The sequence below is a fragment of the Dermacentor albipictus genome, chromosome 5 (genome assembly GCF_038994185.2).
Source record: "Dermacentor albipictus isolate Rhodes 1998 colony chromosome 5, USDA_Dalb.pri_finalv2, whole genome shotgun sequence".
NCBI lineage: Eukaryota > Metazoa > Arthropoda > Arachnida > Ixodida > Ixodidae > Dermacentor > Dermacentor albipictus.
In genome coordinates, this window is record NC_091825.1 from 84623881 (window position 1) to 84646575 (window position 22695).

Here is a 22695-nt window from a genome sequence, read left to right on the forward strand (position 1 = left end):
CCATAAACTAGTGTCTTAAGGTGTACACTCCTGGCCATTTGGGCAACTGAAGTCAAGGAGTATGCTTCCATTCAAGCCGGGGTACTATCTCTTTTCCGGTTTGCACTGCACTCTTTTCATATGTTCAATACAAACCACCTTGGCAAGGAACAGTACCAACAGATGAGATAAAACAAAAGACAAACACAGTGCTGACTGACATGTGGATATGTTTGCTGCCATGCTTTCCCTTTTCACACTGTCACGAGTCACCGGCAGAGCATGTGCGATAATGTGGAGCAGACGACATTGGTCAGTGAAATGGAGAATGGATACATGAGGTGAGGAAGCATGTGAAGTGTCAAAGAAAAATTTAAGGAAAAGGGGAGGAAAATCAAGAAGCGCGCATTGCTGACATGGATGAGAAGCACAGCAGTCGCATCTCTAGCTGTGCTTTGGAGATGGGAAGTAGTAGTTTGGGACCACGGACAGACGAGAGGACATCCAAGAGTTGGCCAACAACAGCTTCCAAGACCTGACTACATCGCCATGACTATGCTCTGCAACCCCGGCCCAACGCTACACTGCTGTAACCGGCCTTGTCCAGTGCCACAATCACCTGACCACGTCAGCCACACAATGCCCAAATAGTCCAGACTGCGTCCTGTGCAATGCAAGTCTCGTAAGGGGGCTACAACCTCGTCACTCACAATGAAGGTCTATGTCTACGCTGTGTTGGAACTACGCAGACTGACATCTTGTACCACTCCATGCCGACGTTCACTGCTACTCTGACAGTCAGAACATTCAATTCTTGGGGACTATGTCACTTGGCCAGTCAGACTATAAACATTATACAGATAATATCTAATTTGTTTTGATTATATACCTAGTTTTGTGAATATCTCTTTTGTGTACAGGGTTTATTTTGTGCGCATTTACTTTGCTGTCCATTTGTTTTGGGTTATGTTGTCTTGGGAAAAATATTCAACATGTTTTCATTGCGTCTCTGTCCATTCCTGGAGCACTGAAATTCGCGACAGTTGGCAAGCCTGTCAGGATTTGTTCTTCCTGCCGTGCTCTTCCACATGAGCAAGGGTCTCGCTTATGCCACAGATGTATGGTATTGAAGCCCGTTTTTTTGGGGGGTCCAGGGTGGGTGGGTACTGCGTGAGCCAGTTGGCATCCTACTGAGTCAATGAAGTACTAGGGTATCCCCAAGCCATCAATTCCCACAGCACAAGTGAATTGTCTGCCATGTGGTCTGCTGTTGTGCACACATTTTTCACCCAACGAAAGAGAGAGCAGACAACAGACCTCTTTTGCGAAGCAGGGTGCACCAATGTGTAGTTGAGGTAGCGCCCTGTGTGAGTTAGCTTCCTAAACACCTCGAATAACAGGTTTGGCCCCTCGCGTGGCACAAGGGTGTCCAAAAATGGCAGTTCACCTTCACATTCCACTTCTATGGTGAACCTAATTTTCCTTGCATATTGTTTAAGTGAGCCGTGCAGAGGTCGAGGTTTAACTCAAGGTTAATTCGTTTAATCGACACCTAAGGTCTTCTCCAGATATGTCGACTGTTTCAGAGTTTTGCAACAACAGAATGTTCACCTCTTCACGGCTCACTTAAACAGTAATGCAAGCAGCAATTAAGTTCACCATAGAATTGGAATCTTAAGGCCAACTGTCATTCTTGGACAGCCTCGTGCAACGTAAAGGGCCAAACCTGTTATTCGAGGTGTTTAGGAAGCTAACTCACACGGGGCGCTACCTGGTGCACCCTGCTACAACTACACACTGGTGCACCCTGCTTCGCAAAAAAGGTCTGTTGTCTGCTCTCTCCTTTGTTGGGTGAAAAATGTGTGCACAACAGCAGAAGACCACATGGCAGACAATTCACTTGTGCACTGGGAATTGATGGCTTGTGGATACCCTGAGTTCTCCATTGACACAGTAGGGTGCCAGCTGGCTTGCGCAGTACCCACCCACCCTGGACCCCCCCGAAAGATGGGCTTCAATACCATATGTCCCCTGCATAAGCAAGGCCCTTGCATGCGTTGTGGTCATATGATGTGGAGGCTGTGCACATTCCAAAATTTAAACACGAGCTCATGCATGTGAAAGACCGTACGGAAAAAAACAAGTTCCCAGGCGTAGTGTAGGGCCTTGGGTGTGCGAACTGTCAGTATGTCTACACCGAAGAAACCGGTAACTCCAACAAAAGACTTAAACAGCACAGGAACGATGTCCAGAAACGAAACTTTGCATCGAATGCCCTGGCCGAGCACTGTGCAACTACGTCACAATTAGCTAGGAAAAATATCGCTCGTTTGTTAAGGAATGAAATCATTTTACATGTCGTTATCTTGAATCTCTAATCATCCATGTCCATGTATGCCAAGTACCTTAATCGTGTTTTGAGCTGCAGATAAGAACGCTACCTACTCTGCTGCTGGTTTCATTGTGAACAAGGCTCCCGTGCGAAGCCAAAACATAAATATATATTTTAAACCATTTTAGTTGCGTTTGCTTAGTCCTGACATTTCGCATGGCCCCCACGACTTCAAATTAATGAGGTTTACTGCATGTACACATGTTTGCAATTACATGCTTACTTAATTTCTCTAGGCATGTCTGCTAGGCTACTGTCAGGGGCACCACAGCTCGAAAGATATGCATCAAGTGCATCTGGAAAATTAATCATTTCACTGTTATACGTGTATTGTTACAAACATTACACAAACAAATTTGAAACAATGTCGATGATACTGTCCACAGCTTCCAATTTATGGAGGCTCAATGCCGGCTTCTCAATGACATTGCGGTCGTTCAGAAGGCACCACCAAAGAGCCCCTGTGATGCTCCTATCCTGAGTGCCAGAACTCCCCACACCAGTTTCGCCAGTTCTTTGCAGAACACGGAGTCCTAGCCATGGCACTAGAGCAGGTGCCACTCCTCATCAATGTATACATTTCCTAGGTGTACCTGCAATAAAAGGGCAGAGGCACGTTAAGACTGCTTACGTGTGGGAACGTGAAAGCATCTTTAGTGAACCAGATGGCTGCAATGTGACGTGCACAATATGACACACACAGTAGGCACACCTTAAAGGGACTGACAACCGATATATAAGGGCCTAGTTCTTGGCACAACACAAAGCTCACCCTCAGTAGCGTTTACATCTGCAACGGTTACTTCCAAAAGCACATGGATATTGTGGCATCACAGAAGTGTCCTTGTTTCCCACCCCAGGTTCTATTCCCACCCAGTCTGCCAAACTTTCTCATTAAAGCAGCTAATTTGCTTTGTTTACAGAAACCTGAGAAATCTGACATCAAGCTTTTTTTATGAATTTTTATTGTTTGTGCAATCGGCCATTGGTTTTATGTCACTAACTGCTGGTAGCATTAGTGTAGGGGCTCCACACAAAATTATATGGCTTACCTCTGTTTGAAAGCAATCTTTAAAGAGACTACACAAGCAATACATAACCAGTTTCAGTGAGCCCAAGTTGACTTTCAGCTTTGTGAAGCGTAGAAAGTGGTACAGGTTGTACGGCATGGTGTTGCAGCACAAAGAACTGGAAAAAGAAAGGTTCTAAAGGACAGAAAAAAGGGAAAGACGGCGCCACACTCAACTGTTTATTAGACACGAAACTTGCTACATATATATGCGCACACTCTCGACATCAGGGGAAGAAAAGAGCAAGTGTCAGGTCATCTTGTTTGCGTCAAACCCAACAATTTCTTTTTGCATCATATAACAAAACAGATGTTTGACTAACACACGCTTGACCAGTTATACGAATGTGATATGCCTCTAGCAGTCCCTGCGCAGTTTTATCGCTACTCTTACCTAGGATTCTCACCACAGAAAAACGTGGCTTACAGTACAGCAGCACAGTATACAATACGCAGAAAAAATGGGCGTTCATATGCGCTTTTAAGTTGTTTGCATGTTCCCTCATTCAGTCGTTCACACAACGGCCAGTCTGCCCGATGTAGGTTTTCCTGTAACTTAGCGGTATCTGGGAAACCACAGCAGTGGAACACTTTTCCACGTAGCACTTTGCATGTTTGAATGTACGTCTGCACTGCACACTCTATGATTCGGGGACATAGGCAAGACAGCTTGTTCGAGGAAGAAAACAACAGGTACCTCATACCTGTTCACCGCCTTGAGGCTGTGGCTCACCCTGTGGTAATAAGGTGCCACCTGAGCCTTTCTTTGGGAATCTTGCTTACTTCCCTCACTCCCCTTCGGATTATTGTTACATCTGAGTTGCTGCAGCGAGGTTTCTGCCACTAGGTGATGACCGAATGAGGAAATATGGAATTTAAAAGCTGCTGGACATGATGCTTGAAACTAGACAAAAAAGTTATGTGGAAAAGCGGTCCACTGCTGTGGTTTACCAGACACCGCTAAGTTATGGGAAAACCTGTGTCGGGCAGATTGGCCATTGTGTGAATGAAGGAACAAAAACAATTTAGAAAAGGGTATGACCACCCATCTCTCTGCACATTGCAAATCGTGCTCCTGTAAGCCACGTTTTTCTGAGGTGAGAATCCCAGGTAAGAGTAGAGATAAAACCGCGCGGGAACTACTAGAGGCATATCACATTCGGATCAGTGGTCAAGCATGTGTTAGTCAAACATATGTTTTTATATGATGTGGAAATGAAAATGTTGGGTTTCACACGAACAACATGACCTGTCACTTGCTCTTTTTGCTGCCCCTGATGTCAAGAGTGTGCGCAATATATATGTAGCAAGTTTTGTGCCTAATAAACAGTGGTGAGTGTAGTGCCATCTTTCTTTCCCTTCTTTCTGTCCTTTCGTATCTTTCTTTTTGCAGTTTGTTGCACTACAACAGCATGGCATTTAGCAAAGACCAACTCGCTCAAGAGAAAGTTACTGTGGTGTTGTACGGTTTGTACCAGCCAATCAGAAGAGCTCTCTTAGTATCCGCCTCTGATCACCCGCTAAGCAATTAGTGATAGCCGAAATACAGCTTGTATCTCTACAACTCTTGGCTTGTGGTGTTAGGCTATCATTACATAAACTATAAATGCAGAAGTACATATTAGCATGCTTTATGAAAAGCCAGACTAGTACTATACTGATTGGATGTGACATAAATGGTAAGAATGTTCTGGCTGGAAACATTTTGAGTTTATCAACACTGACTGACGAGTAACTGAGAAAGTTGGTGCATGTTCATGTTTAACTTTTGCGTACAACACAAGGAACAGAAGAGAGACCACAGGGCACAAAAGCTACCAATTCAATGTTTATATGTTTATTTTATGGGAAGGAATACAGAAAATATTTACACTGCATGTGCACTTGTACTGCACAAACGTTCTTTTAGAATGAGGACAAATGTTGCATATCAAATAGAATTAGAAAGCACAGAGTGATTGCTATTCTGTGTCATTTAGAGAGTGTTCCTCTTTTTCACGCAATCATAATCAGAGCGGACTGACACGTCCCAGTATTTAAGTGATATTCCTTACTGTTATTGTTGGCCATTCAGTTACCAGAGGTGAACAAAACAGATTAACAATCTAAATCTGATGCATAGCATCAGTCACGTCAATGCATTGTCATGTGGGACATATGGTGCTCTCCTGGGTGCATGTTGAGGCACCAGTCAGTCTGCCCAATGTACATTTGACCAAATATACAGATGATCAAAGGAATAGACTACACTACTGCTAACGAACACAAGACAAATTTGGTGGTATCTTTAAACTAAGCAAGCCTCCCTAGCCTGGGTGCCTTTCTCAATTCGCTTGTAGATTGCTTGCTAGGGATACACATTTGTACACACATACATATGTATACACATGTACAACAGTACACAAGTGAATTGAGAAAGGCGAGCAGGCAAACGAGGTTTGCTTGGTTAAAGCAAGTTTGTCTAGTGTGTGCGAGAGGCAGTGTACTGTATTCCTTTTACATGTGGTCAAATGTACACAGGGCAGACTGGCCATAGCTAAATGTGCCAAATGTGTGCCAAAACAATCACCAGTATGCTCGTCCAACTAGGCCGTGCATTGCCGCGATAGGGCCTCAGGCTAAATTAAGATTGTTCATCTGTTTCCACCCACGGTGAAGAATTGACGAGAGAAATCAGTGAGGCATACCACATAAATAAAACGTGTGAGCCGGCCCTCATTGTCAATGCAAAAAAAGCGTCCTTTCTAGATGACAAGGAACATAAATTATTCTGCACATATTTACCTTTCTTTTTATGCAAATACTGTTTATCGTGGTTTATAGCCTTTATATCACAACTTACATCTTCCCTCTGAAAGAACTTGTGCACAATATAAGCACATATCCAGTGATATTGTTATTTTTAATCCTTCCATGAAACTAAAGAGACAGTTGTTAGCAGCAGTCATGTTGTATGGTCTCCCTTCCCTCCCTGTGCAAATTCTGTCCTGAAAAGTTACATGAACTGAACGGCAAACTCATAAGGACACTACAAATTTCAACTAGTGAACACAGCTGGTTCTCAGAAAATGCACGAATACGGTGATAGGTATGTGTTGGCATAGTGTAGCACGCTAACTTCGACACTACTGCAATACTTCAGCTATCACACGACTACAGTGCTTAAGAGACCACAGAAGTGCAAGTGCACAACAAAAAAAGCAGGTGCATCAACCATAAATTTGACTTCAGCAAACACAACATAGGCTGTTTCGTGTGGCTAAAACACTAGCTAATATGTAGAAAGTATATGGACAGGTATACTTAGCTACAGATACTCGCCCATCCAACTTCAAAACTTATTATGAGTTGCTGTGCATATGATGCTTGCTCTAGACACTGGTGGTTACAAAAAAGATACGTTTAGAATGAGATAAAATGCTTTCATCTGCCCAGTAATCGAAGTTTTACTGAGAGCATCATAATTTAGACTTGCTGGTTGAAGATATTCTGACCTCAACAGAACCAAGCAGATTGAATAGAAGAATGCCCACTGTGCTGACCAAATACAAAGTGCGAAACAGAACACATGAAAAGGGACCCAAAGTATTAGAAATTATTCATGACAGCTGTTGAATTAGGGCTTGTTGGTTGATTATCACTATTAAAATTACAGAAGTGCCAATCGGAATGTTCTATGTGGTGGAGTTGAAATTAAATTCATTTGGTGAGCAACAACGAGCAAATGCTACAGCAAAAGCAACCAGACAATTGAGCACTATGTACGAAATAGTGTTCTTTAATGATTGAGCATCAATACACGGATCTATCAGCTAACTATGTGATCAATACTGTGTTTACTTAAGGTGAAAAATAATGTAACTGGACATAGACTCTTAACTGCTACAATGCCTATTTGCATGAATGGGCATAGCTTGCCAAAATTTTTTTTAATGGGAGAGAAAAAAATCAAGCTTACTAGAAAACACCTCAGTACAGCAGTAACGTCATCAATACTTCCTTTTGGGAGAGTTGGTTCATCTCGGAACATATGGGTAACAGCACAAACAGACCACAAGAAGGCCGACCCGTACACACAGTGCTAACAACTGATTTTATTGGCAAGGATAGCACACCTTGCATGTCTCAGCACACTTTGTAGGGTGTCTCACATAACTTGAGCCAAGAATTTTTAAAAAATGAAAGGCACATTGGAAGTGAACTGAACCGAATGCATACTATTCGCAATAGCCTACAGTAACTCCTACAATCCTTTGTTTTCCCCATAACTCACCAATTAATTAAATTTAATTACCCAACTCTTTAATTATTGGCTGAGGACCCCAAGTATGGCACACAGATTTGTAGAGCCCGTTCAGAAACCACCGATCGAGTTGTTTGCTTTACGATACGTCTCACATAGTCATTTCTTCTGAGTTGCAAAGAAAGCCCGCGAAATATGAAACAAGGCACGTGACAGAGTGCTTGCGCAGTGGTATTGTGCTCCTCTCAAGCGTGCCTTCGATGAACAAGGTCGGCTCCTGTCAGATGATGGCGAAAATGCATGCTGCTGGCGGAGCAGTGCCAATGAGATAAAGAATGCCCTGCCACTTTCTCGTCACCAGTCATGATGCAGCCAACCTTGTTCACCGAACACACGCTTGAGAGCAGCACAATACCACTATGCTCTATCACGTGGCCTTCTTAATATTTCATGGGCTTTCTTTGCAACCCGGAAAAAAGGACTACATGAGACATTTAGTAAAGGAAAGAACTCGATCGGTGGTTTCTGAAGGTGCTCTACAAATCTGCGTACCATACTTGGGGTCCTCAGCCAATAACTAAAAGTTCTGTAATTAAACTTATTTAATTAGCAAGTTATGGGGAAAACAAAAAAATTGTCTGAGTTACTATTGGCTATTGCGAATATGGGTTTCGTTCATTTCCCTTCAAACGCGCCTTTCATTTTTAAATTCTTGGCTCACGTTATGCGGGACACCCTGTATATGCCAGAGTGAAGCAAGGGAAATGAAAGGGAAAATCATGTCGAGGGGGACAGCGTGCTAAGTTCACAAGCGCAATGAAGCCAACCAAACACAACAAAACGCAAACAATTATTTTTCTTTTCCTTTGCAATCTGAAGCCCCGATAGCCGCACCCAGAAGATCAGATTCAGCATCAAAGAGAGCAAGAGAAGGGATGCTAAAGCACCTGCTACCGAAATTTCCAATGTGTAAGGCTTTTAAACTGATGCGCCCAGTCTTGTCACTGCCCTTTCCTAGAATCGTCTCTTTCAACCAGGCCACCCAATCCGTATACTTGCTAACGTGTGCAACTAAAAGTGCATATTTCTCATCTAGTTTTTTTTTTTTTTTTTCAGTTTTTGCGGGCGTTCCCCTGAACGGTCATTGATACAGCGAGCAATTTCACGGACAGAAAACATCCCACATGACATGGGGATGCAATACACCACTCCAGTGGAACATTTTACTAACGGCGGTTGGTGGTTTTTCTGGCATTACATATACATTGACACAACTTTCCCAGTTTATTTCGGGCATAGAAACAAATTGGCACACAATGCCTACTTGCCACCTTAAAATTGTGGGAAAGTTTGTGGATGTAAGGGACCACCTCTGCCTTATGTGCCTTCAGTTGATCCTCAACCATTGTACTTCCACATCCACACTTGAACTTTTCAAGGAGGACTTTTGAAATGGCACTCAAGACCGAGATGGGGAACCCTGCAGCTAAAAGACAGCTTACCTGATTATGAAAACTGAGCTTAATCTGATGTGGGCACGATCTTTGGAGAGCCTATTCCTTACACAACGCCTGTATACGTCTCTTAATTGTCTTCGAGTGTGCCGAGTGAAAGGGCAGCAATTCCTTAGCCCGTGGGTTGGAGGCCCAGCCAACATGTCCATCACTGAACGTGATTTTTAGGTATAAGACCTAAAATTGAAAGGTCCGGGAGCTCAAGGATGAAAGGCAACTCACGTCCATGTTTGCTAAATATAGATAACACTTTGCCTACTGTAGAGGGGTAGGTGAAGGTGGGCTGCTGTTTATGAAAGCACCAAATAAGTGTCAACATGAGTAAAATTTTTCAAAACTGGCCCCCCATTAAACACTTGTTCCAGTGTGTTGTCCACCTTGACCTGAAAGATGTCACAAAGAATAGGGGCTACGCAAGACCCTATGCAGATGCCATCGCACTGCAAAAACAGCTGCTTGTCAAATACAATAAAAGTCGAGTTCAAATAAAACTGAATAAAGATAGAAAATTATGAACGGCCAAACCAACGGTGTTCTGGAAGGATACGTCGCCGTTATCTTCTATGCACTCTTTGTCACATGCTAGCAGTTGATTCTGTGGAACAGAATAAAACAACTCCTGCACGTCTTCCGAAAAACCGTAACCAACGTGATCATTTCCCTTTAAAAACTGTACTACTGCGACTGATTTCTTTAAAAGTAATGGGTCGTTTAAAGCTAGCGCATTGAGCTTCTTTAGCAAAAACTGGCTAACACACTTCTGCCACGATCCCTGTTCACTAACAATAGTGCTAAACGGAACTTTGGGCTTATGTGTCTTGGCTCTGAAAATCCCTCTCAAACTGTTCCCTCTGCTGTTAGATATGTCCCTGGCAAACTTTCCAAGGTATAATTGCTTACAAAACTCGACGAACTTAATTTTTCCTCGCACTTAACTTTTCCCTCCAGGGACACAGTTCTTATTAGCCACTACCACAAATTGTTTATTGTAAATTCCCTTGGGTAACGTATGTGATTCCGTCTGGTCCTGGTGCCGACGTTACCCATCTTGGCATCGAATCATGACGTCTTCTTCTATCTTATTATAGTATAATGTGGGAGACAGGAAATGTTCCAGATTCTTGGAAATGCAGTCGCGTTGTAGGCCTGCTTAAACCGGGGAAATATCCTAACGAGCTCTCCTCCTACAGACCGATCGCCTTAGCCAGTTGCGTCTTAGCCAATGTCAGCGTCACGGGGGACGTCCATATACCAGAGAAGATTATGCAACATCTGCAAAAAGGATCCAAATTTGGGGTCCAAGCTGATGTTCCTGTGCATGATATCACTGCAATGAATCGAAAAGTGGCCACTCAGGAAAAGATGATAATCGGGACATCTGCCTTCTTGAAGGTACTGACTGCCTGCGAAAATTTGCTCCGAAAACCCCGGACTAGTACCGTACTTTCTTTAAGAGTAACAACCTGATGCTTATGCAAGCTGACAAACAGGGTGGGTTCATTGTTTTACCCAAGGGAATTTGCAATGAAAAAGGTTTGGTAGCGGCTAATAAGAACTTTGACCCCGGAGAGAAAAGTGAAGTGCAAGTAAAAACCAAGTTTGTTGAGTTTTGTAAGCAATTAGACCTCAAAAGGTTTGCCAGGGACATATCTAACAGCAGAGGGAACAGTTTGAGGGGGTTTTTGACAGCCAAGACACATAAGCCCGAAGTTCCGTTTAGCACTATTGTTAGTGAAGTGGGATCGTGGCAGAAGTGTGTTTGCCAGTTTTTGCTAAGAAGCTCAAGACGCTAGCTTTGAACGACCCATTTCTTCTAAAGAAATCAGTCGCAGTAGTAGATTTTAGAGGGAAATGATCATGTTGGTTTCGGTTTTTCAGCAGACGTGCACGACTTGTTTCATTCTGTTCCGCAGAATCAACTGCTAGCGTGTGTCAAAGACTGCATTGAAAATGGCGACGTATCCTTCCAGAACACTGTCGGTTTGTCTGTTCATAACTTTCTATCATTATTGCAGTTTCATTTGAACTCTACTTCTATTGTGGTAATAGTTCTGCGGAAACCCGCAAGGTGGAGATAAGTAATTAATAATGGGAAAATTAGAAATTAGACATCCACCCAATCAGTAGAATAGCAGATGTCAATCGTAGCAATTAATTGCTACGATTGACATCTGCTACCCTACCACCTGCTAGCCACCGGGTTAGCTCAGCTGGTAGAGTGGCTGCCCTGGAAAAGCAGTGGTCCTGGGTTCGAGTCCCGGACTAGGACGAATTTTTCTTCAACTGCGAGGCTTTTCTTTAAGGAACCCGCATGGGTTTCCTTTGTAGCAATTGCTACGATTTGCTGGATACCTCATTTTCCCTAAATTAACTGCATTTATTGTATTTGATGAGTAGTCATTTCTGCAGCGTGATGGCATCTGCATAGGCTCGTGCGTAGCCCCTATTCTTTCTGACATTTTTCTGGCCAAGATGGAAAATGCACTGTAACAGATGTTTAATGGATGCCGGTTTTAAAATTTTGTAGGTATATTGAGAATGTTTTAGTGCTTTTAAAAAAGCCTACCTTCTCCTACCCCTCTACATTAGGCAAAATATTTTCTATTTTTATCAAACATGGACATTGGTTGCGTTTCACCCATGAACTCCCGTACCTTCCAAGTTTACAGTTTTTAGACCTAGAAATCAGGTTCTGTGATGGACATGTTTGCTGGGGCTACTACCAACGAGCTAAGAAGGAGTTGCTGCCCTTTGACTCGGCACACTCCAAGACAATTAAAAGAGGTATAGCGGTGTTCTGTATGGCATCAGCTCTCCAAAAATTGTGCCCACATGAGATTAAGACCACGTTTAATAATCAGGCAAGCCGCCTTTGGCTGCAGGTTCCCTGTCTTGGTCTTGACTGCCGTTTCTGATATCCTACTTCCAAAATTTAAGTGAGGATCAGGAAGTACAATGGCTGAGGATCAATGGAAGGCACGTAAGACAGAGGTGGTCCCTTACATCCATAAATTTTCCCACAATCTTAAGAAGGTGGCAAGTAGGCACGGTGTGCCAATTTGCTTCTCTGCCCCAATTAAGCTGGGAAAGTTGTGGCCACATATCTGTAATGCCAGAAAACGTGGATGCCAGAAGAACCACCAACCGCCGTTAGTAAAATGTTCCTCTGCAGTGGTGTATTGCATCCCCATGTCATGTGGGATGGTTTACGTCGGCGAAACTGGTCACTGTGTCAATGACCGTTTAGGGGAACACGCTCAAAAAGTGAAAAAAAGAAACAACTAGATGATAAATATGCACATTTAGTTGCGAATGTCAGCAAGTATACGGATTGGGTGGCCTGGTTGAAAGAGACGATTCTAGGAAAGGGCAGTGACAAGACCGCACGCATCAGTTTAGAAGCTTACCACATTAGTAAATTTGGTAGCAGGTGCTTCAGCACCCCTTCTCTTGCTCTCTTTGATGCTGAATTTGATCTTCTGCATGTGGCTATCGGGGCTTCAGAGGGCAAAGAAAAATAATTGTTTGCATATTGTCGCGCTTGGTTGGCTCTATTCTGCTTGCGTGGTTAGCATGCTATCACCCTTGACATGTTTTCCCATTCATTTCCTTTGCTTCACTGGCATATATAAGGTTGCTATCCTTGCCAATAAAACCAGTTGTTTGCCAGCACTGTGTGTATGTGTCCCCCTTCTTGCGATCATGCTTGTGCTGTTACCCATATGTTAGAGCAGTAACTGCAGCACAGTGAATAATGACCTTCATGTATCATTTCAAAAAGTTCAGGCTCATCAAATTTGTATTTGCCAGTGGGAGTTATTCTGGGAACAAGAGATAAATAATTGCAAATATGAATGTTAAACAATGGTAAGCACGCCATGTGCTTAGACATGCAACATAGTTGGCCCACTACACTTTGAATTCTTATGTGCGCAGAAACTGCACAAGCGTGTAGAATAAACAGAAAAGAAGATGGAAATAAAAGCTGCAGCATAGGAAACAGTTTCAAAACAATAAAGCCAAAATAAAAAGTGAGAAATACACCGTGTACTAAGCAAAAATAATAACTTTTAGGCTTTTAGCGCACAAAAAGGGACGAGAGACAGAGGTACGACACGGACACAGCGCTAACTTCCAGCAATTATTTTATTCTACAAAGTGGTACACAAATTTATGGGTAACAGACAACAGTATAAGCATGCGCCTATGCACTGGTTTCTAATCAAATGAGACAGCAACGAGACATGTGTAATGGAAAGTTAAGATGATATCGAAGATGAAAAAGCGACCATGCATAGCCAAAAAAATTGTGTAATTGCAAGATTAAAATGCCATCTCCATCAAGCCACCCTCTGTGACACGTTCAAAAAATCTAATTCTTTTTTTGAAAGATCGAATGAAGGTGCGCTAACACGAGCATTCCCCAAACTAGCGATCTTCGCCACTTCAATAATCTGTGTTAGCATGCCCCTTAAATTGATCTTTCAAAAAAAGAATTATATTTTTCAAACGTCACAGAGGGTGGCTTGACGGAGATGGCATTTTAATCTTGCAATTACAAAAAATTTTTTGGCTATGCATGGTCGCTTTTTCATCTTCGATATCATCTTAACTTTCCATTACACATGTATCGTTGTCTCATTTGATTAGAAACCAGTACATATGCGCATATGTACGCTGTTGTCTGTTACCTATATATATGTGTACCGCTTCGTAGAATAAAACAATTGCTGGAAGTTAGCGCTGTGTTCGCGTCGTACCTCTGTCTCTCACCCATTTTTGTGCGCCAAAAACCTAAAAGTTATGAAATACCAACATGCCCAAACCTACGCTCTTTAAAAAATAATAAAGGGAAAATCGGACAGAATTTGTCAACTGTTGACAAATTTGACTTCGCCCTACCATTTGCTAGCCGCCTGGTTAGCTTAGATGGTAGAGCGGCTGCCCCGGAAAGGCAGTGGTCCCAGGTTCAAGTCCCGGACCATGACGAATTTTTCTTGAACTTCGAGGCTTATCTTTCGAGGAACCCGTACAGGTTTATTTTTGTAGCAATTGCAACGAATGGGTGGATGTCTGATTTTCCCTTTGTTAATTACTTCTCTCCACCTTGCGGGTTTCCGCACAAACTATTCTGTCAAACAAAAATGAAATTTGAATTGCATCCAAGCAATTGATGCAAGAAAGAACACTTAACATCAGGACATGTTAGATCTAGTTTCATGTAGAAAACAATATGTGCATAACAGCTATGAAAACAAATAAACAGCAAGTTGCAAAAATACTTAGCCTACTTAGTAAGCTGTGTTGAGTAATATGTTGATAAACTTATTCACGAATGATACCGAGGTCCTACTCTTTGGAACACATACACATCATACATACCTGAACCAAGCAATCAGATTACACACTGCGCTATGGCAGTCATCCAAGGTTTCCCTGCATTTCTGCTGGCTCCTCCATTATGTGGACACTGGTGTGGGTTACGGCCTCGCCACTACAAAATAAGTTCGGAAAGTTCGCAGTTAATTTATAGCAGTGGCACATTAACGCTGTCACAGTGTGAACACATGCAAGGAGCATCTAAAAATAGTCACTAAAATAATGTTTGCAATAATGAAGGGTGGCAACAGAGGGGCCCCTTCATCGCCGTAAAATTTTTAACACACACACAGCAGCAACACATTACAAAGATATCTTTGTTTAGATCCCAATTCAATTTTTTCATGACTTAGTTTAAGCAACTGTCTCGTGTCATGTTTAGTTACACATAAGTTATGTCAACACATCTTGTCTTAAAAAATTTTAGTAAGCTGTACCAGTTGCAAGCTTTGACTGCTTACGGTTTTTTTTTTTAAACTGCTCGTAAATTCAGAACCGCGTAAGCAGAGATTATTTACAACGTAGAAGAATTTATACGCGAGGAAACGTCATTGCAGTTAGAACCTGTTAAGATGCAGATGAGCGTTGTTATGCAACTTAAGCAGAAAAGCGGGAGCCCACGCACGGGCGCACATGATGAACACGATTATTTCCGAACGTAATACTTCTCAACGGAAGAAAACGCTTATAATTATTTTAAATTTCGCATTAAGACAATAAACTTGCCTAGCTAAATACTGACAACCAGCGCTCAGCAAGCATCAGCACGGCTGTTGCCGTGGCAGTTCTACTGGTTCTATTTTACGCTCGTGCACTCTGTGCACACACGAGAAGCACGCACAATACACGTGTAGTTAGCAAGCACGATTACTTACCTTTTGAATGGTACGACGCGGTCGAAAAGCGCTCTCCAAGTTGCCGGTGCTGCGTCGACACCCAGCTTACACGCCGTTACGTAGTGGACGAGCTGAGGCGCGCTAATAATACACATCATTTCTTTGCGACGTCCAGCGAACTTCCCACAACGAGACACAAAAGAGAACGCACTCCAGGGCATGGAAATCGTTGGTCCCCATTTGCCTGGCACGCCATGCATATGGCGAGTCTTCAGAGAGACACAAGCTATCTTCTGGCACTTCTGTGTTCGCGAACTAAGTCACATTTCGTTACACCAAACACAAAACCACACGATTAGACAAAACACGTCACAACAGCTCGCGCAAACGACCGGCGACCGGCAGTTGCAAAATAGAGAGCAGTGTAGACGAATGAATGCTATGAGCGTCTCCTTTGAAACAGGGTGGTGGGTTGCGCCACCAACCGATCGCATGGGGCGAGCGTCATTTGTGACCTGTGCGGTCGTGTGGCCCCCGTGATGCCTTAATATTAACCAGTACGCACTCATTGTGTGCCGTATTGCACCCAACTACGTATAGTTGCGAGACAAAAAAAACATTGAAGCGTCTATATTGCACGCTATACTTCATTCACTGTAGAAAAAAAATTTTATGGCGTATTTTCGATTTTGAACAACTTCTGCCGTATGCAGCCAGCAAAAGTATGGCCTCCGAGATCCGCATTGCAAGTCAGCTGTATTGAAGTTTTTTCATGACGTTACGAGTTCCTGCCCGTGCTACGTGCGTTGTCACTTCGTTTTAAATAACTTTCTGCTGTCGTCAACATCAACTGTAGCCTCAGGAATTGTTGACACGGTATCAGATGTACGCTTGTGCAGCGTGCGATGTTTCCGTGTGTGTTCTAACTGTTTCAGTTGGAAAGCATCAAATCTACCAGGGTTCATCACTCGTGAAGCGCATTACACCGGTGTCGTCCGCATTTGCTTTCGTGCCGGTGTGTTAAATGTGCGCGGGGTGCGCGCCTGTCGCCCGTGCCTTCTGTGTTTATCGTGTGACTCACGAACATTCCTCAGAAAAAAACACACATCTCTGCAGCGTACATGTGTCCTACGTAGTGTGTGCTAGAAATGTGCGGTGGTGTACGATGTTTTTGCAGCCAAGTGGCTGCAGTGCATTCCAGCGAATAAACGCGATTACGTACCGTTTCCTCGTTATCTTTGTGATTTACCTGCATCTGCGATAGTACCCACGAGGCGTTTGCATGACCTTGCATTGTGATTGTGTAATTTTGTGTTTTGTTTGCTTTCTTCAATGAGTGGCCTTTTACAGACGTTCTTGCTTGATAATAAAAAAAAAAGAAATATCTGTAATGGGGCTGAAATAATCCGGCTTTCTATGCCTTGAAAATTGGCGTGAGTGGTAATTTTACAAGATAATAGCAATCCAGCTCTGGACATCGAGCTGTAAAGCAAAATATCTAAACTTGTTACAGTATGTGAATCTTGCTATGATGTGTCAATATCTCTAGCATGTTCTCAGTGCTGAGGGCTGTGCACTATATCTTAAAGGCAAATGTAATTGTCTACTCATCTGAAGTAGTATATATGATTTCTTCATATCATTTGTTCCAACTACAAAAATTTTATGGGTGCATTGTTCACTTCTAGAGTTAAAAAGACACCATGAGATATTACTCAACAGTATGCGTTACAATCTTTCGACATGAATTCAGGAGTATTATATGTTGTGTCGTGCTTAGTTACTTTGTACGTACAAAGTATTTATATGAATACACAAAATCTGATTCCTCCATCGCCTGTTGTTTGTAAATCACGAAGCAAATAAATAATTTCAGCCTGCACTTATTGCTTGCAATATACTTCATATTCAAATGTTTTCTAAAAATCTGCGACAAGAATGATCTACCTTAGTTTTGCTTCTACTGCTGACATTGATATAGCAATTTCTGTAGAAAGATGTGCACCATGAGCAAAATACGGATGCAAAATAAATAGCTGATTTTGAATCAGTTTTTCGAAAGCTGCAATACCATTTATACTTTGCACAATAAGTGCAATGTAAAGGCAATGAAGGTAACTGTAGACTTGTGTTTCGTCATTCGACGGGTAGAAACAATTTCTGGTACCCTATCTGAGCTGATGCAGCAACCTAATCTATACTCCACAGAAAAATTGAAAGTTTCTTCACAAGTGACTGATTCACACAGGCTTGGGAATAGGACTAGCATATTTAATGAAATCATTCTGAAACATAATTAATCAGCATTCTAAAGATGAATGGATAGTGGTAACATGGCCAGTGGCTCACAAGTGGTTGTGTTATACTCCTGTCACACTGGAAATTTTATTGTCATTTGAATCGAATGGCATTAGCATTGAATGACATTATTCGGTTGTTACGCAGCAATATTTATTGCCATTAGAATCGAATTACTTCTGCAATCAAATGAATCTGAAAAAAATCAGTCGGCTTTGCACTCGTGGTGAATGACTAAAATGACATTGAGCATTCATAATTTCAGAAGCAGTGATGTAAAGAGGTAATTAATTTTGTGTTATTTAAGGCATCTGCTATTTTTACTAGAAAAAAAGCTGTACGGCAGGCTTTCACAAAATGTTTTTCACTCTCCACCTCAGTGGCATCTGGCAGCTGTCGCTTTACTAGTCGGTCATACTGCAAGCAGTCGGGCGCCTGTATGGATCTATTTGACAGTCTCGCCTCTTCCTCTGATTGCTTTGTTCACAATGCAAAGCACACATCAACTAACTGCTTCGGCTACTGCAACCGAGCGTCATCCAGCACTGCCATGTCAGTCGTATTGTTTGTCTTCAATTTATTGGCTATGGCTACTAAGCTGGTCAAGCCTTGTTTTTGCTTGTAGAGGCTAGAAATTCTGGAATTGGAAGTTTTATATGCGTGTTATTCTGGTGAAGTGACACGCCATATTTATGTTAAAATAAATTGACTTTCTACATAGACATTCTGCATATACCTTGCTCTTGTTCTCTCATCAACTTTTTTCGCAATGATTGCTATTGATATCATGACTGAATGACATCAATTTTTGTTGTGTACCACCACCACAGGTCGAATGGCATTTATTGCACTGAAGTAATTTGCATCCAATGACATTAAAATGTCCAGTGTGACAGGTATTAGATATGGTATAGCAGCTTACACTTTGAAGGAGTTTCGGTAGGTTAGCATGTTCCATAAGCTAGGGTGAATCGATATGTACTGACCCACCTGTCACATGTGTAAAGCTGATGTTATTAAAGCTTAGCCTTAATTTTCTATGTTTAGTTAGATTAGGGCAGTTTGTCTTGGCGTAAGCTTATAGAGATTTCATTCAGCATAGCACATATAACTTTGGTAACATGAGACACTAGGTTACACTATTCATCATCTCTGGTTACAGTTATGTGATTATGCGTGTTCTGCTTAAATATGTTGGCAGTTTATTTATGTCATGGCCAGACAATGTCGGCTGACAGCAATTTTTATTGGTTCATTGGTTCTGCAACTGTGCTTAAAGACCACCTCGACCTATATAAGTAGCCAGCTCCAAAGGGCCCGGCGTTTTAAAAGTGGCCAGCCCGTCCCTGAGGCACGACATTAATTAATTTAGTCACAACTCAAGATCCGCGATACAAGTTGACTCGTATATAGGCGGGCAGCACAGCGATCGTGAGTCGCGGTGGTTTGCGTGGCTTGTGTATGTGTTTGCTCATCGCTGCCAACCATGTCAACAAAATTGTAGAGACGTTCTAAGCCTAGTGGCTCCCCGCGATATCAGCGGCTGCAAGGGGAGCCTAGACGGCACTCCGCTGCGGCGACACCCGCGTTGATAACATCGCGTCGACATAACATCGACACTCGCGTTTAGTAAGATCGTTTTGTGTAAAACGAAGGAGTGCTGAGCATAGACGTTTGTTTGCAGCTTCTTGGCTGCGAAGTATTCTGGTCGTGTTTGCAGGGGCTTGTTCCTATATACCACACGAATCGCCGCGGAAACCACTCCGACGCGTTGCAAGGCGGATCGCGCGCAAAGCAGGTGTTTCCCGAACGCGAGGGAGAGCGCCGCTGCTCAAGTCTGTTGCTTCCAGTGCCTTCCAGTGTGAAGCCAGCACGTTTTTTGACGCTGGATCGCACATGGGCACGCTGGCGCTCGCTGGGGCTGACTGGGACACCAGTGAGAACGCTGGGTCCCACTGGACGAGACGCTGGTTCCACTGCCATGACTCTCGGGCGCACTGGTTTGTGCTGTACAGGCGCTGGTTCTCGCTGCAGTTCGCTGGTTCGCACTGGAAACTGCGCTGGGTGTGTTTGTGCCGCGCTGGTTCCAGTGCGCGAGGACGATCGCTGCTGAATATTAAATGCTTTATACAATTTGATCGCTTAATACTAGTCTCTTGTCCTAAATAACGTTATATCTTAGTGTCATAACACTCTATTTCGTGTCGCAGCTTGGTGCAAAGGTGCGTAAGCTGCCCTGTTTATACATGCACATTTCGCACGGAAGATCACTCTCGTTTTTTGCATTTTCCCTTTTGACTGGGCAGATAGCTAAATTCTTGAACGAAATCACGCAGACGCAGAGGACGCCGCGTTTTTTAGTAGTTTGCGCGTAACATATGACTGGGATTTGTCGCCGTTGTCGCAGTGTTGTGGAGTGGACATGAAATCCAGAAGTTGTTCAGACGCGCTCGAACGGACCCCGAGTTCGAAGCCTACCGCTGATTGATATTATCGCACCGACAACGAAGTTGAGGCGATTCGCGCGCTTCCACTTTCCCTATTGTACTAAGAGAAGGTTCTGGAGCTCAAATACACGCATTTTAGCTTTCGCCAGCTACCCGCGCCGAGATCGGTCCCCACCGAAGCTCAGGCGTATCCGCCGAGTCGGTCTGCACGCTATCGGCGCGTCTGGGCTCACGAATCAACAAGTCTAAACAAGGATAAATCACTCCATATTTCAACTTTCGCATCGGTGTTCTTAAATAAACTTTTTTTTTTTTCTTTCGTGTCTCCGGTGCCAGTACAAGAAGCGATACGCGCCTATGTGACGCGTCATAAACACAAGCATACGTGCTGTCGCCGAAGGCTGCCAGCACTAGCCTGCGCTTCTCTAACGAAGATATATGACTAAACGGACGTGTCAATTGAATCGCATCACTGAACTTAGAAAACGTTGCATATCCCATGCCTGAAGAACAAGAAACAGCTATCGAAATCAGTGGTAACAGCCCATACAGCTTTCCGGGTCGGCGGTTAATTTAGGACTTTTTTCGTAGTTAAAGTACCTATCGCAAGTGAAAATCGATGGTGTGACACTTCCAAGCATACTACTCAATAGGAACAGCAACTTTATTTCTCTGGTACAGGCGTGAGTTTACTATTTGGCGTGATTACTATTTGCTATCTGTATGAGACCTCCCTCTGCCAAAGTAAAATATAGTAAATTATTCACGAGCTGCGAACTGCAGACATGGCGTAGTGGTAAAGCACCGCGCTTGGGATCTGAACGTCGATAGTTCGATTCCTAGCCTAAACTCTTTTTTTTTTTTCACTAGTACGTTTTTTATTGCTTTTTGTAATATAAAAATCTATACAAGTTTCCGGGAACCGCGTATTTAACGCGCTATAGCCCTTTTTCGCACCAGTACGCCGTGTCTGACTAGCGCCCCAGCATGCAGCGCGCGACACGGGCCCATAATCCGGCGTTGTATTGGACACTCGGTACTGGATTTTGCAATAGGATTGCCAGGGAAGCGGCAGCGACGGCTGCAGACGACGCAACGAGGAGGCAGCGTGATACATTTCGTCGTCTGTTTCGATTAGTAATCGTCGCTGTGACGGAGAAGTCGCACTTTCTGCTGCAATTTGCTCAAGTTTGTGAACTGCTACCGACAGTTGTATACCACGAATTGTTTTGCGTTCAATGTACAAACGGCGCGATCTCGTAGATTGAGCGGCTGTACACAGCCAAAACGTGCCTTGCACAGGCGCACGACATCTTGTCGCATTGGCGTTTTCTCGGACACCGAAAATATTATCGCGGATTTTCAAGCGTACAATCCAGGGAAGACGTCCAGCGCGTTTGAGCAGCGAGTGCAAATAACCTTGACACGTTCACACAAAACACTAATCGGTCGTTGCAGCTACTCGGTGCACTGATGATACGTTCTCTCGGCAAATGATCACATGAAATAACCAGCGAAGGCACTGGAGCTTCACAAGCTTCACACGGACGCGCGCTGACACACGCACGCACGTCGCTATTAACTCCGTGGGGAGTTTCCAACCACGTGACCTGAAACTCCGTGCGGAGTATAATCGTGTCATGTCGTTTTTATACTCCGTTCCTAACCTATCGGAGTATAATGAAGACATATGCCGTCTTTACTCCGCTATGACGGAGTAAATACTTGGGGCATGGGAGTTATTGGGGCTGATAAGCCGATAAAACTCCCATCTCGGCTAATTTTTGCTTACAGTGTAGGATGTATATCGCTGATGACGCTGATGACGAAAATGATTGCGGGCATATCAGAGAGAGTCGAGAGCTCATAACAGCAATAACTCTACAACACCGGAACCAAGCACGCCACTTCGACGAAGAAAAAAAAATAAAGTTATGAGGCTTTGTGTGCCAAAACCAACGATATAAATTTAGAGGCATGCGAAGTTTTTTTTTCAATTCGGGGGATTCAATGGAACTACAGTAGCGCCCTTGTTTGTTGCCGCTGCATCCGGTATCGCAACCGCGACCTCTGGTTCCGCAGCGCAGCACCATAGCCACGTGACGGGGACTTTGGTAAAAAAAGAAAGAAAAAAAACCAAAAGAAATCGCGCGCAAAGTTCTTAAGTCGGATATCTGGCCAATACGTGGCCGCTGTGATCTGCGCTGTGATCTGCGCTGTGTCGCTTTTCGAAGAATGAAAAAAAAAAAAGAAGGTTCTGCCGCCATAGTGCGCACCTGGACGAACGATGCGCGAAGAAGGCAAGGTGTCGCGCGGAGCAGCGTCCCTGGGAGAGGTAACGCAAGCACGTCCCTATTGCAAAAACCAGCGCCACTGGGACCCAGTGCGCCGGATTATGGGCCCAGTGCAGCGCGCTGGACGCTGGGGCGCTGGGAAGGCGCTGCGTACTGGGAGGCACTGGCTACGCGTGCGAAAAACAGCTCTAGCGCGTTAAATATGCGGTGCCTGGACACCGTATATATTTTTTTGAATACAGAA

At 43.6% G+C, this 22695-nt stretch overlaps 1 protein-coding gene and 1 long non-coding RNA gene across 6 annotated transcripts in view; one reads left to right on the forward strand and one right to left on the reverse strand.

Annotated features, from left to right (window-relative positions):
* The window catches only part of LOC135905792 (neuropeptide CCHamide-1 receptor-like), a 361484-nt gene that overhangs the window by 218554 nt on the left and 120235 nt on the right, over positions 1–22695 (forward strand). The window lies entirely within an intron of this gene.
* On the reverse strand, positions 1964–15807 carry LOC135910421 (uncharacterized). The gene is made up of 3 exons (XR_010567062.2): positions 15452–15807; positions 14580–14691; positions 1964–2964 (listed from the first exon to the last, which is right to left on the reverse strand). It is a non-coding gene; the product is annotated as an uncharacterized lncRNA (long non-coding RNA).